Below are 16000 nucleotides of genomic sequence, written 5' to 3'. Positions count from 1 at the left end.
TAAAAGTTGTGTCCATAATAAGATGACCTCCGCTGGCCTACCCAGTAGTTGCTGTAGCAGGAGAAAATTATTCATAGCCTAACCACCCCTCTTCTTCCCTCCTATATGTCAAACCTGTGGACTAGCGGTTTCTCTTTCTGATTTACAATGAACTACTGATGTTCTTCTGCAACCATATCCATCTTTTTCACTGACCAAAAGATCAAGGTTTACTTCCATGTGTGAAACAACCATCCCACATCAAAGACTGCCATGAGAACTTTCATATAACCTCACATGCAAAAATGTTCAATAAAGACAGTTCAGCTGAAAGTCAAAACGATAAGGTCCATGCATGTGTGAATGAACCCCAATGTGCAAATTGCATTTGGTGCAGCCCTTAAATACCGCTGGCTGGTGTGAAAAGACACAAATGAATTCAATACAGTGTGAACACTTACGGATCACCAAAGCAGAGGACCACAGGGTGACACAGATTTCAATAAAATTGGCATGTGCTGATTTATATTATATTATTATATTATAATTTATGTGCCTGGCGTGCTCTGGTCCATGGGGTCATGAAGAGTCGGACATGACTAAGCGACTAAACAACAACAACAACAACAATTTATATTAAAGGTTCCAACTGAAAAATTACCACTATGATTTAAACTGAAATACAATATATCTCACCATGATGAGGAAGAGGGTAACCAGGTGTACAGTGTGGCAGATAAGCCTGTTGTCCAGGTGTTAGCTATTGATGGGCAACTTCAAGGATTCTGCTCACATTTCTTGTGACCAGACAGCTCTTCAAGCAGAGGGCTCCTTCAAACAGAGGACTGCCCTCTCACAGCTCTTCGACAAGAAGGCTGTCCTCTGTAAAGTAACACACATGGCCACCCTATTTAAACACAGAAAACAAATAACTTTGTGGGCACACATGTACAATAGATGTGGACATTTTAGATACTCCTTAAACATGCTCTAGAGCCCTTTTCAAATGTCATGGGTTTGAGAAGTTGGGCTATGAGTCCCAACCTGTGTGTTTTTATTTGTTTGATGTGTTTTTATTTGTTTGTTTGTTTATAAAATTTGTATTTGAATCATCCTCAGATTCTGCACGTATGAATGGAGAACTCTCTGCACATGATCAGGAACACTGCATTTTCAGGGATCCGAACTTCATTGAGAGAACCCTCCATGTTTGCAATACTATGTGCAAAACTGCTTTTAATCTTAGGAACATGTGAAAGTGAGTCACACCTTCTCCTGCTCTCCCATCCCTCCATATAGTTGTACAACAAGGGCTTGTACGCTCCTCAGTTGAAAGAATGCAGGCAGCGACATGGAGAATAACAATCTGGTCTCTCTGTTACTATTGAAATATTTCTTGGACAATCTTAGGTAGGTGCAGGTGCTTTTCTTTGACCATCTTAAGAGTTTTAGGAAGGGTTAAATAATTATCTGTAGGCACAAAATATATTTACTTATATAACACATGCTTTGATTTCCATAGCAACACAAGGGACAGGGAAGCACACATGTTTCCTTGAAAAGAATATGATTTAAATTAAGAGGAAAAGTGTTTTGCAAAATGAAGGCATTTAACAGAAAAGAAAGCAGAAAACTAAATATTTTTTTTAAGAGAGGAAAAAAGTACAGCCAAAATATAATTAGGTTCATGCAAGCCTTGAAAAGTGTCTTGGACAGGGGAAAGCGTTTACCTTAAGGTTACATTTTAGACAAGAATAACAACTTATGTAATTGTTCTTTTCATTTTAAACCAGTTAACATATTATCAATTTTTTGCTAAGGCTTTTTTGAGCTATATTATAATAAATCAAAATATCACTTTTCAGAGTATGAAGTGCTATAGAATTCATATCTCATATGTATATTTGAAATCCAAATCCAAATCAAATATGTATATTTGAAATCCAAATCCATATGTATATTTGAAATCCAAATCTTCATTTAGAGGGGAAAGACTCCATTATTGAGCAAAGTTGGTATTTTAAATCCATATTTCAGCTTCTTCAGAGTTCTGTTTAATCTATATTAATCCCTTAAAATAAACTGCTTATTGAGCTAATATAAATGAAATAGCACTCTTTGGGAACTGAAAGTAGTAAACAACTTTTTACAAATATTTTACAGGACACTTGAAGGCATTCAGGAAACTGTCTAGCAGCACAATCATATATATAGATTTACCTGGGAGTAAGTTTCATTGAATTCAGTGCGTCTTACTTCTGAGTAGGCATGCATAGGATTATACTATTAGAACCAATTATTGACCAGTGGGGAGAGGGATCTGTGCAGCAAATATGCCCAACATGAAGTAATAGTTGTGATGTAGAGGATGTAAAAGCTACTAGGATGACAGCTTCAACTATGTAGACCAGAGGTGGCTTAAAAAACTTAATTAATCTTCTTTGAACAGAGGTAAATAAACACTAGATGGCCACATCACAAGGAGGACCAGCTGCATAAGAAACAAAAATTACAGTGGTACCTCACGTTACATACGCTTCAGGTTACATATGCTTCAGGTTACAGACTCCGCTAACCCAGAAATATTACCTCGGGTTAAGAACTTTGCTTCAGGATGAGAACAGAAATCGTGCAGCGGCAGCAGCAGGAGGCCCCATTAGCTAAAGTGGTGTTTCAGGTTAAGAACAGTTTCAGGTTAAGAACAGACCTCCAGAACAAATTAAGTTTTTAACCCAAGGTACCACTGTATATCACTTTCTAGTACAGAACTCAAAGACGTCATAGAGGTACAGAACATGCACCAAAGCGTAATATTTTTTAAAGTTTGCTTTTATGGCAGGAAAGATGACTTGTTCCATTTTGGGTTGTTTAGCAAACTCTTAGCTAATACTACGTGTGAATCTGATCTAATCCTCAAGTGAGGATTAGATCCACTGAGGTGAGGTGCTTGCCTCAGTCCACTAAATGCCTCATCCCTAGATGGTATAAGAGATATGTGTGATGCTTAAAGTCACCTTCCATTTCTAAGGGATACAAAGTCCCATCAACTAAGTGCAGTAATTATTATTTGATAATAACTAGCATATACTCCACACACAAAATTACCTCAGCCATTGCAAGGACCAAATAGGTTGATTAAGCTATTCTGTCGCAAATGTGTTAATTATGATTTTTCCAGAGACACATTTGATACAGGCAGTGCCAGATTTATGTATAAGCTAAACAAGTTATAGCTTAGGGCCCCACTTTCTTGGCCCCCCCCAAAAAAATCACTATTAATATAGTTCTTCTTAATTGTATTTCAGTTCAACAATTACTTTGATAAAATACATATTTTGTTATGTGCAAATGGCTTTAGATACCTATTAGGTCCATAAATTACCATATAGCATATATTCAACAGAAAAAACAGCAACAATTTATTGTTGACAAAGAACAGCTGGACATATAAAAGGCCCCATTACCTTCAGTAGCTTAGTGCCTCATCAAACCTAAATCCGGCCCTGGATCCAGGCATTTTCAGTGGCATTGTATAAGCAATAGCAGACATGAATTTCTACATTTTCTCTTACAGCAACTATTAAAATGTTTGGAAATATTAATCTGCCTAAAATTATGTAGCAGTTAATGATGCAATGGAGAAAATGAAGTGTTTAAAGTGCCTTTCCTTTGTGCACAGAAGAATTCAAAACCACACTGTACAAACCAGTCCCTACTGGTGTTTACAGCTAAATGGTTCTGTTTCCTGACACTGGTGATCTAGACTTCTTTTTTAAAAAAAATATTCTCCTTTAAAATTGAGGAAGAGCTTGTATTTTAAAATGCTAATTCATCCCCATTTGTTTAAGAATGCTTGAGGGCTGCCAACTTGTCTGCTTGCAAATTCAGTGATATTATTTGTGAGGGAGAGACTGAGAGGATTATGAAAGTCTCCAAGACCACCAGAACTCTTTAAACATGAATCAAAATGTGTTGAGATTGTGCGGTTTTGTGTGTGGCTTTCTTGGAAGAATCCATCCCACGAACAAACATAGCTCATCTCACACTTCTTTTCCTCTTGATTTGAAAGGATTTCATATGTATAGGATTCTTTGTTGTTGTTGTATAGGATTCTATGTTTAATCAAATCACAGAGACCCACAGCTTTAAAAAAAACCAACACAGCTACCATGAGCCAACCTAGAAAGCCTGGTGCAGACTTTACTATGATTAGAAATTAGGAGTGTGCTGTCTCTTTGTGAACAGTATCCCTCCTCTTCTTTCCCTTCTTCCAGCATGAATCCCCTCTCCCCTCCTCATCCTTGTCCATTCATTGGATTTGCTTTAACCATGGCAAAACATTAAGCTTCATTGATGCTAATGAACTCTGCTGTCATATTCTGAGGTAAAATTGCACATTCAAAATTTGAATTTTATCAAAAACCACATAGCAATTGGACATTTGGATGGATTTTGAAGTTTTGAAAAATCTTTTGTTTCAGCTCCATTATTTTGGAGCATACAAAATGTGGTTTAAATTGTTTGCAGAAGTGGCTGATTAAAGCAGCAGATAAAAGTGAACAAAACAGATCAAGACATACATCCAGCAGGTGCACAACTGTAACATGTAAGTGGTAAGGGGGGGGGAGAGATATATAAAAGGAGAAACTCCTGGAGGGCAGGATCCATGTTTGAGTCAAGTACACCTTGGTGAGAGAACCCTAGCAGAAATTTAAAATCTCAAAACTTGCAGCAAAGTAAAGCATGGAAATATAGGCTGTATGGGCTTAAAATATGCTCTGTTGACTTTCAACATTTCCCTTGCCACAGCATAGGAAAAAGACAACACATTTGGTAAGTTAAAAATTGGCTTACTTACAAACTCTGCAAATGTCAGATTCATGTGCACAGGCAGTAAAACTTGGCATAATTACATTGGTGTAAGTTCCTATATTATTGGTATAGGTGCTCAGGTGGTGTGTGAGAGCCATGCGGTCTGAGCTTAGGATAACCAGCTCAGACCTCTTCACACCTCGAACTTCTCAAGTTTAGACTGGAGGTTGAAGAATAGGCTTGTATGCCCATTTCTTTCCAAGGTAAGGGGAAGTGACCTCACTAAGCCTAGTAAGACAGCTTAATCTATGGCATTAAGCCCTTCATGCATTAATTAGACTCAAGCATGTTGGTAAGGGACACAGGTGGTGCTGTGGTCTAAATCACAGAGCCTAGGGCTTGCCGATCAGAAGGTTGGCGGTTCGAATCCCTGCAACGGGGTGAGCTCCCGTTGTTTGGTCCCAGCTCCTGCCCACCTAACAGTTCAAAAGCACGTCAAGTGCAAGTAGATAAATAGGTACCGCTCCAGCGGGAAGGTAAACGGCATTTCTGTGCGCTGCTCTGGTTCGCCAAAAGCGGCTTAGTCAGGCTGGCCACATGACCCGGAAGCTGTCTGCAGACAGACACCGGCTCCCTCAGTCTATAGAGCGAGATGAGCGCCGCAACCCCAGAGTTGACCGCGACTAGACCTAATGGTCAGGGGTACCGTTACCTTTACCTTTAAGCATGTTGGTTACATGAGGGTGGTTATTCCACAAACCCCTTCTCAGGCAAATATAACACAACTAAAACACCTACTTGGTATTATAGCTTTTTTATTATATAAAACCAAGGCTGAACAAATATTCTGTGGCTCTACACAGTTGCTATTCTATCCCCCTCTCCCTTTTTTACCCAATCTCCAGGCAGGGGGTGGATCTACACACCGGGGGGGGGGATGCTATGAATAAGTCAGAAATTAAATTATTATAACAAAAGAAAAAACACTATGGAAAATCACTTCAATTTTTTTTTTTGCTGTCCATCGCCATGTGGTGTTGCATGTTTATAACACACTCAAAACACTGTTTTTTGACTAATGTAGCTGAGTGGGATCCTCTAAATGCAATGGGCACTGTTAACTAGAGCTGTAGCCTCAGTGACCCCTGACAACACACCCACAAATGCGTTAAAGCCCCAAGTACAAGTTAACCCTTAGCTTGCACTTTTTAGTGGAATCCTCTACCGCTATTCCACCAAAAATATCAATATGTTTAGAGCTATAATGAAAATCATCACCAGGGAACTGTAAAACAGTGGTGGCAAACCTCTGACCATTGAGTCTAATTAAGCCCACCAGGCCTCTGAATTTGACCCACAATGACTTTGGGCAAACCACACCCATTTGTCAGTCAGCTGATGCAAAGAGCAGTTATCTCTGTGTTAAGCACAAGGTCTTAGTGCTAAGCAACACAACACTGAACATAGCACTTATCTCCAATCTTGATGCCTACTAGAAAAACAATATTGTAGCTAGCTGAGATGTGACTGAATTGTACTGGCAACACAGGAGTGAGTGGCAAACAACTAGAGAATATACTGAGTGGGTAGGCAGGATATGAATATTGTTTTCTCATCTCACAGGCAGAAACAGCAGAGGGAAGCACAACTGCAGGAAGTCTGAACCTCTGAAGCAGTTCATGGCAAAGTTTGGGAATCCCTGCTGTAGGACAACCTGTAAAATCCCTTGAATAAACAATGAACACTGAAGTCCGTGTAGCTTGGCCTGCACTAGTGTATTTTAGAGTTAATCACTGGAGTTTTATCATGGTTACAGAAACTGGACACACTATGGCTCATAGCTATCTTGAAAGAGAAGTAAAATATTTAATTTGGCACGTATTGTGCAAGACCGTTCATAGTCAAACACCCAAAATAGTGTTTTGGGTACTGTATTCTTACAATGTTTAGCAATGTTTCTTTCTTTCTTTCTCATCCACTTTCAAGCATACAGAAGTGTGAAATGGGAGGCTAAAAAAAAACATAATTCTTAAAAGAACTGGGAGGCAGAAAGTCCTGAATGCAAAGCTAAAAGTGCAAACTTAACTCATGTTAGCTATATACATGTGTTGATAACGGTCAGATGACAGGCCCAGCTGGGACTCTGTGATGTTGCAGTAGAGATGCTATAAGCATTTTGTATGCAATGGCTGGGATCCAAAGAATGGACATGTACGTGTAGGGGAGAAGAGCCCATGCAGTTGGAACATTGCTTTTCGCTTTCCACTGCAGCAGTTCCCACAGCTTGAATACACTAACCGTAGAATAAGTTTTTAAATAATGACTTTTCCGTTTGGCAAAATGAATTGATTCTATTAAAAGTGAAGATAAAGCTCTGGCCGCATTTGTGGTTCTCTCCCAAGGCTGCCGGTATGTATGTGTGTATACATTATATATATTTTTACTCTTTGGATGCAAGCTAATGTAATATGTTTTGCCAAATGTACATACAAATGTTAGTGACAAAGATTAGAGACATCTTGTGCTGGCTGAATATAGGCCAGTAATAATACCAGGGCAAGTAAATAGCCAGCAGAAAAAAAACAGACAATTTGTGACAGCATCTTATAGAATTTTGGTATATCCCAGAGATGTCTCCTCATGCCTTATCATTGGCCATATTGGCTGGAGCTGATGGGAATTGGAGTTCAACAATATCTGAAGGGCACAGCATTGTTTATCCCTATTAAACCATCTCCCACTTGCCATTGATCAATACATTATCATTTTAAAAGATGGTGGCGGTGGCGGTGGTGATGATGATGATGATTAATTGAATTTCTATACTGCCCTATACCTGGAGGTCTCAGGGCAGTTCACAGATAATGGTCCAAGTGCATAGCCTTGGCATTATTTCATTTTTTTTATCCCTAAGCTCTTTTATTTTTACAGTAAACTTAAGAATCAGCAAAATCATTCCTTGCACCAAACTTTCTTTTTCCATGTGCATATTCATTTGGCAGGGCTATGAAACAAACTCCTTTTCCATTATTACTTGCAGCTCCTTACACCACAAAAATTCAACCAATGCAATTAAATTCTCAAGAGGATTTTATAGCATGTACTTGGAATGCACTCTGGAGCATAGAGCTGTATCACAAAACATATACAAAACAGAATCCCAAACAAGGCAGATGTTATAAATTTACATGCCCCAAATTTGTGTATCTTCATATACCCCATCAGCTAAAATGTTGATTCACAGATCACTAAGTGTTCTGTTTAGATTAAATAAAGACAGATGAGAGCCCATCAGAAAATGAGGCTAAACAAGGCAGGCGGGGGAATAGGGTGGGGGTCCCAGAGGGACACAAACCTGCTGGTGGTGATTAGTAGCGCAGGTTTAGACCGTCTCTTATTTGATTATCTCAATGGAGCAAGGAGCCAGTTTCAGACCTAAGATGGTGGGCGGAGTACAGTTTACAAGTTTGCTAATGTAAGCAGGATGGATATTTCCCTTGGCTGCCTTGACCAGTGTTCTTTTCAACTTCATCTAAATCAGCTAAGATGCCTCTCCCATAAGATTTTCATAATTCCATGTTTCATTTTTAGTGCTGATTTTGAAATAATAACCAACTGAACAAGCTGATGAATACTTTGGGAATTGTTGCCTTAAATAAAACAATCACTATGCTTTTGTATTATACTTTTGTATTATGTTTCCATATAAAGCTGCTACATTGTGATGCATTTAAAATAGCTGAAACCTATCTGAGTAAAAATATATAGAAAAGCTTCCAAAGTTTCCTTAAAATGGAAGTGGTGGACCTTTTTGGCTAGCAGGCTAGATCTTTATTGAGCCACCCAACTGTCAATCATTATATCAGGTGACTAATAGTAAGGCAGTCCCACCCAAGTGGCAAATTTGACCCATGGGTTAGTGGGAAAGGTGTGCTTCACCAACACATTCCCTAAACTGACATCACCCAATGACATCATGCAGGTGGGTGTAGTTTGGGAGAAATAGACTTGCAGGCCAACTTGGATCTCTGTGCAGGCCAAGACTGGCCTGAGGTCCCCCATGTCTGCTTTGAAATGTAGGATTATCTGAATTAGAAACTGTGATTATGTAACAGGTTTAGAAGATTTGCATTTACAGTATTTGCAAACTACGGGAATTTAAAAAATTGGGGGGGGGGGGGAATCCATGGCAACTAACAAATCACATCTCACAGCTGTAAGTATTTGCAATATACAGATCTGAGGACATGTGTTTCTGCACTGCTGCTAGTGTGGGAAGGGCGCAGCCACAGCTTCTGAGGTAGCATCCTGAAAGCAATTCATATGATCCAAGAGATGGATCGCTGCCCTATTTTTGCACCTGTTCTGCATTTTTGTAAGGGTTCTCTTGCTCTTGGTAAGTGAAGCAAAACTGGAATGTTCTAACACAGTTGTTAGGTGTAGGATTCTACGAACCATATTTTCTGCTGGAGCTGTTCAAGTGGATATTTAGGTAGTAAAGGGTTCAAGCACTACCTGCACCGTGATTCAGAGCTAAAGCAATAGCTTATCCACAGATCCTTTTATTTTATTGCACTCCAGTGAGTCTATTTGTTACTTAGGCTCATTTCTTCCTTACCTATGCTGACAATTATTCCAAAGATACTAATCATAGTTCCACGAAATAGAAGGTTTTGTTTTGATTTTTTTTAAAGTCCTCTGCTTCATGGAATTCTGATCACCAAAAGCCTTGGGACAAATAACATGTTTATAATCAAATAATATTTCAAACCAATTGCAACCAGAGCACAATAACTCATGTCTGACATTTCTGGCAAGTTGTTCACAGAGTTTGAGTGAGACAATGCTGCATACAGCATGTATGTACTCCAGCACAGCATAGTATTTTATGTGATTTCTAAGGGATATCATGGAAATGGTCCCACATCTTATCTGCAGCATGCACATTTATCTGTGCACTTATGGGGCCAAAGTGTTAGAGAAAGTATTTCCAGATGTACTAGTGCTTGCTCAGAGCTTCTCCACACAAACACTCGCAGTGGGTTGCTGCCAACATTTATCTTTCTCTCTTTCTTCCGTCCTTTCTATTTTTGCAGTGCCATTCCTTTTGGCTTTGGTCTTTTCTTCAGCACTTTTCATCTGTCCAAAGTATGTAGACGGTTAGCTTAAATCACTCGTTTTGTTTATGTGGCAACAAGTTCAGAGTTCTGGCTGAAAAAATGTTCTTGGCCATGGACAATGCAGGCCTGGAGATGCCTCCATCTGTTTTAAATATGCCACAAATTGTAGTATGGAAACCATTGCTTGCAAATAGTAGCCAGTTATATACACACACACACACACACACACACACACAAGCGTGAGTCAATTGCGAGCTGTTTTTCATGAAGTTAATATAGATTAACTTCAGAGAAGTTCAAGCCTTTTAAGGAAGGAATTTTCATATTTGTTTGACTATATTGTATAGATCAGAATACATTTGGATAGTAGAGACAAAATATCTGTTGTTATTACTGATTTTTTTCATGAGTTTTAAATATACAGACTTCACAAATAAACTTCATTCCCCCCCCCCAAGCACAACAAACAACTAAGCCTGGAGTGCAACCATTGCCTTATAGAATCAAAAAGCGATGACTGAAATAAATATTTTTGAAGTGCATTTTGTGAATCAGTGGAACACAGTGGGGCAGCAGAGATGTAGAATGAAATCCCTTGGCTGACTTTATTTCCTCTCAGAAGCTCAATGCTGCATATAAGAATCCCTACACACACACACACAGAGAGAGAGAGAGAGAGAGAGAGAGAGAGAGAGAGAGAGAGAGAGAGACTTTTTATGTTCACACAGCAACCTGGTAATGTATGTAGGTTATACTGAGAAATATTGGATGGCCCAAGTTCACCCAGTGATCATCATGGTTCAGTAATGATCAGGAGTGGTCAGTGTGAATCACCTCCGTACATCTGGCCTCCTGTGTTATTACTCAGTTGCGGCCCTGCAGTGTACTTCTACTGTTGGCTAGGTCTGGGAGGGAGGGAGAGAAGGCTTAAGTGTAGGCAGGTGCTGAGATATCAGTCAGCACTAGCGGGTGAGACTACCAAAAGTTGGAGCCAGTCTGCAGCAGTGCTGTTTATTGACCTTTTCCACTCATACTTGTGATCTTTTGACTTGGAGGCTTCTTAAAACTGCACAACTTCCAGGATGGGTGAGTCACCACCAGAACCTTCCGTTGGCTGTGTACAAAATTGCCAAAGTTGTACATTTTCCCAGTTAGAATTAATCACGAAGATTAATTGCCAGCTTTAAGATAGCTTAAAGATTAAAACATTGCCAGTCTTGAGGCTACAGGGATTCAAAGTTGCACTTATAAGGAGCTATAGTTTATCTTCAGTCGATTGGGAATAAAACTAGTTACATGCAATGGACTGGTGATACTATGCAGATCACAGATGATGCTGTACCAATTTTCTTGTGAGCCAATTTTCTTGTATGCCAAATGAAAATACTTCAGTTTATTAAAATGATTTTGTCCAGTTTTCTCTGGATAAGTGGCACAGCCTACTCAGTCATTAAGAAAAAGTACCAGTTTTCTGCCTTGATGCATTCCATTTTACTATTGGTCCCTTACAGATAACCTATTCATTAAGCATTCATTCTGATTTGCTTATAGGAAGGTCAAATGGCCTTGCATCCATTGTATCCCACACATTCCAGTGCATTTTCTCCATCAATTTCCTAATCACAAAACATCCGATCTTTTGGGGAAGTGGATTTGTTGTGCAAGTTTCCCTAAACAACTTTGACAGTGCAACCTAAATCTGGTGGAATGTGGTTGAACTCCAACTGAAAACAGCCTGGAAGCATCATGTATTGAGGTGGAATGCATGTGTAACTTCTTAAAACGCTTACAGGAGTCTCAAATCTTAACACTGGTTCCAATGTTTCCTTAGTGGCAATGGGTGTCATATGTGGGAGTAATGGGGGAAGATTGCAATGGCAGGGCAGCCTGCAGTAGCCATGTATTTGGGGTTGTAGAAACCCTTGCATTGTTCCTCTCCCACACAAACTCTATTGCTGGAGTAAATGTCTGAATAAAGCAAAAATTGTCCAGTCTGCCATCCTATGTTGAATTTCTCCATCCTGAGATGTCCATGTGAATATGAGTAATAGTTGTCTTCACCAATAATTTCATGGCTTCCTTGTGCCTTCCTTGTCTTTAGGGATGGGAGACAGGGATTCATTCATTTCACATTTTAATACAAACTGATAAAATATACACTTCCCAAACCACATATATGCATATATATCGCCTTCAAAAATTGCATTTCTCTGAATTTTGTGATGCATTTCTTCAACCAAAGAATGCATACAAAAGCACATATTAGTGAAAAGTGCATGTAGAAATACAGGTATCCGTAATGATAGTGAACAAAAATGCATTATGTTACAGGAAAATTGTTTGCAGAACTGCATAAAATTGCACATGAGATACAAAATTGCACATGGAAATGCACACATTAGGAGAAACATGCACAAAAAATCCTTACATATTTCCACATGGCTTTTTTTAAAAATAGAAATTAACATATGCGGCAAATTGAAATTAAGATTAGAAAACAGAAATTGAGAGAAATTGAAATTGACAATCATCCATCCCTAGTTACCTGGGTATATTTTCCCATGGGTTATAAAAAGAAGGTTATTCCCGTGGGTTATAAAAAGAAGGTTAAACACACAAGCCCCTTTCATGCATTTAGCATGCAAAAGTGGCTCCATGTATATTATGGGCAGCTGCTGATGTGAGCATGCTGCCATGTTGAGCATGGATGTCCAAGGAAGAGAAGCCTGCTCATGCACATAGGCTTCCATGGGATTGTGAAACCTGCTTGCTCAGATTTCCCTATCCTATAGAAGCCTATGCATGTTGAATTCTGTGCATATAGGCTTCCATTTGCAGATGTATGGAAGTGAGAGCTGGACCATAAAGAAGGCTGATCGCCGAAGAATTGATGCTTTTGAATTATGGTGCTGGAGGAGACTCTTGAGAGTCCCATGGACTGCAAGAAGATCAAACCTATCCATTCTTAAGGAAATCAGCCCTGAGTGCTCACTGGAAGGACAAGTTGTGAAGCTGAGGCTCCAATACTTTGGCCACCTCATGAGAAGAGAAGACTCCCTGGAGAAGACCCTGATGTTGGGAAAGATGGAGGGCACAAGGAGAAGGGGACGGCAGAGGACGAGATGGTTGGATAGTGTTCTTGAGGCTACCAGCATGAGTTTGACCAAACTGTGGGAGGCAGTGGAAGACAGGAGTGCCTGGCGTGCTCTTGTTCATGGGGTCACGAAGAGTCGGACATGACTAAACGACTAAACAACAACAACATGCTCAATATTTGGACATGCGGCCAGCTGGGGAACCTCAATGGAGGGCCCAGTGACATGATGCCACTGCCTCTTGTGCTTGTGCCACTTTGCCTTAACAAACTGATGAAGAGGTATATATAAACATGCAAAACAGCTTTAGTATACAGAAGCACGGCCACTGCTGGGGAAACTAAATGGACCTTGCAAACTGTTCTTCTGATTCCTCTGGAACCATAGTACCTAGTGAAAGGGGTCCAACTGAATTCATTACATTCTGGCATTGCCTTTCCCTTGAGGAGCTTATTCATTTGCAGGAAGGTGTGTTGTTGTTATTTTACATGTGAAAGCATTTAGCCATGTCACCACCCAGTTGCATTCTGACATGATGTAGTCTAGGAAGAGAGTACTCTGTGGTTTTTCTAAACATTTTAGTCACCTCTCAGACAAATGAGCTTGTGTTGCAGTTGTAGTATCAAGGATCCTACAATGTTGCTTGATCTATACCAGGCACATCCAACAGGTAGATTGTGATCACTGAACATCTGTGGTAGATCACTGGCTTCCCCCCAAAGAAGCTCAACAAGTTTGGCTCCCTTAAAGAAATCTCAACATTTTTGCCCTGAAATCCTAAAAAGGGTCTTCTTCCTTAAAAAAAAAAAGCTCAGCAACTTTGACCTGCCAGTTTTTAACTCTGCGAGTAGATTGCAGTCTCTTGGGAGTTGGCCACCCAGATCTATACTATTATTTATTTATCTTAAGTATTACTAATTGCGTTCATTTGTTGTGAATGTCTCAAAAGCAACGAAAATGTCTCAAAGCAACTTACAAATCCATAAAATACAAGCAGTTAAAAACCCGAAGGAAAAAGAAAACAGAATCCAGCAAGCAGAATTTCTAAAGTGCTCACCCAACAATAACTAGAAGGCGGAAAAACCCTGCCTGCCCAAGAAAAGATGAGCACCACAAAAAAGCCACAATCATATCAAGGTGCGATCCAAATTAACAGCCAAAAGACAGGACAAACAAGAAGGTCCTAGTCTGGCACCTGAAAACTGACAGTGATGGTGCCAGATGTTTTTCACGGGATAATTCCACAAATGGGGAGCCACCACGGAAAAAGCCTGTTCTCTTAATGCCACTCTCTGCACATTCCTTAGACAAAGCAAATGGAGAAGAGCCTCTGACTTTAGGGTCCAGGTATGTTTGGGTGGGATAGGCCAGTCCTATATAATGTTAAGTAGGTGTTCAACACCTTCTCTCAATAGTTGCAGTGTGCTTCTTGGGGCCCAGGCAGAATGCAAACCATTGTCCTTCCCCTAAGTGTACATGGAAATTATGGTTCCCTGTACCAGGAGGGATACTTTGCCTGCACAAGTGCATGTCACGTGTTGCTCTGTTCCTGCCTCAAAAACTCATTGTACTTTGTATCTCTCATATTGCTTTCCTCAACTCCATTTCCTCCAGCCCAATTAGACAGGCCAAAAGGCAATGTTTGATTCTTACCAATAAGGGTGGGGGCAAACCAGACACAACTGTCAAGACTTTGTGTCTAAAAAACATTTGGTAAGTTAATAAGGTTTATGGCAAGGCGACAGAGTATTACAGTAAGTTCCTGGATGCGATGTCATGAAAAAGTGCTCTTTTCATTAGCAAAATGTTTCCTTTAGGCCACGGGTTTGACATTTTGTCAATCCCCTTACTTCACTGGAGTGGTATTCCTGTGAATTCATAATTGCTTTACTTGCTCTGTTATGCTGCCACCCTCTTCCATCTCTGTATCAGAACTTGAATTCTTAACTCTGTGGCAGTGACCACAGGGGTTTATAAAGCAAACTAGTAACCAACAGATCAATTATTTCAAAATCCTGTTTCTCAAGATTTCTTTCAATAACTTATTATTATTATTATTTAGTTTAGAAATATCCCCGGGCACAAGAGTCCTAAATTACAAAATTTGCTTCAGTACCCCAAATGTATATACAGTGGTACCTCAGGTTACATACGCTTTAGGTTACACACTCCCCTAACCCAGTGCTTCAGGTTAAGAACTTTGCTTAGGTTGTGGACCACTGGGTTGAACTTCACTGCATGTAATGCTCTGAAGGAAAATATAATGAAAATGATATATAGATGGTACATGACCCTTGCCAAAATATACCATTTGTCTGACAATAAATGTTGGAAATGTAAGGAAAATGAAGGAACATTCTTTCACCTCTGGTGGACTTGTCCTAAAGTGAAGGCCTTCTGGGAAATGATATATAATGAGTTGAAAAAGGTATTTAAGTATACCTTTACCAAGAAACCAGAGGCCTTCCTTCTGGGCATTGTCGGCCAGAATGTGTTAAAGAAGGATCGAACATTTTTTATGTATGCAACAACGGCAGCAAGGATACTTATTGCTAAGAATTGGAAGACTCAAGATCTACCCACACTGGAAGAATGGCAGATGCAGCTGATGGACTATATGCAACTAGCTGAGATGACTGGCAGAATCCGAGACCTGGGAGAAGAGAGGGTTGAAGAAGATTGGAAGAAATTCAAGACATACCTACAAAAACATTGTAACTTGGTTGAATGTTAAGAAGGATGCTGATCATAAATAACTGTCCACCACTAAATTAGATTTTAATTTGACGATAAGTGAGATCAAGAAGATTACATATTCTCTTTTGTTAGAGAACTGTTAGATTGTATTAAAATGAAGGGATATAAGATTCTAAATAAGATGATAATTTGTTTGAAAAAAATTTATTTACGATGTAAGTGGGTGCGGGAGACGTGAGGGAGTCCAAATAAGTGATGAAAGTATGTTATGTAAATGAAGTTGGTTGTTATTTATGC

General features: G+C 39.6%; 1 long non-coding RNA gene across 1 annotated transcript in view; it reads right to left on the bottom strand.

The window, feature by feature from the left end:
• The window catches only part of LOC309356398, a 69860-nt gene that overhangs the window by 304 nt on the left and 53556 nt on the right, over positions 1–16000 (bottom strand). The window contains exon 3 of the long non-coding RNA XR_014162761.1: positions 676–886. This is a non-coding gene — a long non-coding RNA (uncharacterized lncRNA). The remainder of the gene's footprint in view (positions 1–675; positions 887–16000) is intronic.

The sequence above is a fragment of the Podarcis melisellensis genome (assembly GCF_964234715.1).
Source record: "Podarcis melisellensis genome assembly, chromosome: 1".
Lineage (NCBI taxonomy): Eukaryota > Metazoa > Chordata > Lepidosauria > Squamata > Lacertidae > Podarcis > Podarcis melisellensis.
This window is presented reverse-complemented; position numbering and strand designations above follow the sequence as displayed.